The sequence below is a fragment of the Benincasa hispida genome, chromosome 1 (genome assembly GCF_009727055.1).
Source record: "Benincasa hispida cultivar B227 chromosome 1, ASM972705v1, whole genome shotgun sequence".
Classification (NCBI taxonomy): domain Eukaryota; kingdom Viridiplantae; phylum Streptophyta; class Magnoliopsida; order Cucurbitales; family Cucurbitaceae; genus Benincasa; species Benincasa hispida.
The window spans coordinates 13,239,993-13,242,604 of NC_052349.1; the positions used below are offsets into that span (position 1 = coordinate 13,239,993).

The window sequence follows — 2,612 nt, forward strand, 5'->3', positions numbered from 1 at the left end:
TGAATTGTATTGAACAAGAGCACTCAACCAATAAGGAAGCTCTGAATATGATTTTTCCCAATCACTAAACACAACAATCAACGTTTTTCTCTTGGCTTGTCACACCTGTCTATAATTAACATTATAGCCATATTATTTTTTAATTGCTTCTTGGAGTAGAGCCACAAGTACCCAAAATCAGCCCTAACCAAATTTTGGATTTCGATACTCATAAAATTTGAATCAACATATTTATAATGATTTTTTTCAACTGTTATAGTTGACAAAAAATATGCTAATATGTCAACCCAACAAAATAAGATCCATAACATTTAAATCAACCCAAATGCAAACAAAATAACAAAATTATATATATATATATATATATATATATAAAGCAATCTTCATTTTTATAAACATATTGTAACGACCCGACCCCCTAAGACTTAAGTTAGGTCGTTATTAAATACAAGCATGCATGGAACTTAAAACAACACCCTTTTATGGTGAAATAAATGCTAAATAAATAAGGTAAGTTCAAAAGTTCTTCACTAAATTCAAATATTAAAAACAAATAATGGGGTACCCATAAATCATAAATGATAATAAATAAGTTTGAAAACAATTCTTAATAGTAAGTTTCAAACATCAAAATTGGAAGTTAAGAAAAACATGAAAAGAATTCTAAATCTCATGAGCGGAAGCATAAAACTGGTCCTAGTAGCTCGTTCAAGGATTCCTCTTATCATTCGTCAGTGCCCTTACCTGAAACATAAACATGAGAAAAAGTGAGTATAAAATACTCAGTAAGTAATCCCACTACTGAGGTCAGGCTAGGTATCTATGTTCTCTAGATGCCTACCTCTGGCGGAACAAAAAAATGCTCTAGTCCTCATACATACATGAAAAAAACTGGTTTCTATCCTACTGTAGTTAAGTATGCCCACTACCTTTGGTGAATCCCAAAGGAAACACAATATCTGGTGAATCCCGAAGGAAACACAATCTGGTAAATCCCAAAGGAAACAAAATCTGGTAATTCCCGAAAGAAATACAATATTTGATGAATCCCAAAGGAAACACAATCTGGTGAATCCCGAAGGAAACACAATATCTGGTGAATCCCGAAGGAAACACAATATCTGGTGAATCCCAAAGGAAACATAATCCGGTGAATCCCGAAGGAAACACAATACCTAGTGGGCATCTAACTAATCAGTAAAGACACTATCACAGTTTAAACATCACAATTATTACAATATGTTTTTATAACATACATATACACCTCAACATCATGGCTATACAACATGCATATACGCCTCAATAACCTCATATCAAATACAACCTCAGTGAATCAAGTATCATATCTTACTAGCATGCAAGTATCTACGTGCACAAATATATCTTTCTGATTCTCATACAAGAACATATATCGGTCATATTATACTATCTGTTTATCATGTTATCATTCTGTCATGATATTCATCTATTATGCTAGCATATATCTAGTGTCTAGCCCGTGGATAGTTCCAATAGTAAGATTACTTACTCAAAATTATATCTAAACGACAAGCAAAATAATCTTCCTTCTAGCTTAGATGAATCGTGAATCAGGCCTAAACATAAACCAAATTTACAATTAATAAAAAGAGCTTAGTTCTAATAACCAAATTAACCAAATAATTCTCAATAATCTTACCCAAAGTGTGTTGGTCCGAACATCACCTCATGCTACAAAATCAATACAACCAAACAACTCTAGTCACAAATCCAACCTTTACTCTTGATGGACAACCCCTTTGAACCTTCAATTCCAACCTTTTATATCACAACTGAAATAATAAATAAGCCATTACTTAGTGGATATCCAAAAATGATCAAGAAAGACCTCAAAACTTACCCAAAAGCTTGTCGAAACCACTTCCAAATCCTCTTGACAGCATAGTGTTAACTCCAACGCTTCTCCAAAACTCGATTTTAAAGTCCAAACAAATGTGTATCAATAGATTGAAGCAAAACACCATCGGCCATGAAATCTAATTAACAATAGTCCACAATTACCCAAACAGATCTTACGGCACCCAAGACGATGACAGGGGCAAAGCGGCGTTGGGCGAACGTGGACGACGGTGATGGATCTGGTGAGGTCGGTGTGCAGAAGGGCACGTGGTAGAGGAGATTTACGACGGAGGATCTAGACGAGTGACGGCATGGCGCGGCTTCACATCTGGGAGGTTGGCTGGGCGAGCAAATGGTTGGCCGAGCTAGGGCGGACGAACGAATGACTGACGAACTGGTGGAGGCTCGGTCGGACGCACGATGCTGGCTGGAGAGGAGATGGTCAGCGGCTGCTAGGACACATAGAGAGGGTCTTCACGTTGGGGAAGGAGGAAGAAGAGGATGAGAGAGAAAAGAGTTTTTTTTTTCTTTTTTAAAGAAAAAAAATTATTTTAATAAAAAGAAATACAAAAATAGCTAATAAAAATTTTACTTTTTATTTTATTCCATTATATTCTATTTCACTTTTATTTTAACTTTTCGCTCATTATACAAATATATCTAAATATATATATACTTAAAACTGTTCCCATTTTCTCTTCAAATTCCAAAATCAAAATCAAATTAATTTTTCC

At 34.9% G+C, this 2,612-nt stretch overlaps 1 long non-coding RNA gene across 2 annotated transcripts; it reads right to left on the reverse strand.

The window, feature by feature from the left end:
- Positions 1 to 601: 601 nt before the first annotated feature.
- LOC120068182 lies at positions 602 to 2,246 on the reverse strand. Of its 2 annotated transcripts, XR_005479122.1 has the most exons (4): positions 1,880 to 2,246; positions 1,679 to 1,811; positions 1,529 to 1,595; positions 602 to 744 (listed from the first exon to the last, which is right to left on the reverse strand). It is a non-coding gene; the product is annotated as an uncharacterized LOC120068182 (long non-coding RNA). The 2 variants fall into 2 exon arrangements; XR_005479121.1 differs by lacking the exon at positions 1,529 to 1,595.
- Positions 2,247 to 2,612: the final 366 nt, after the last annotated feature.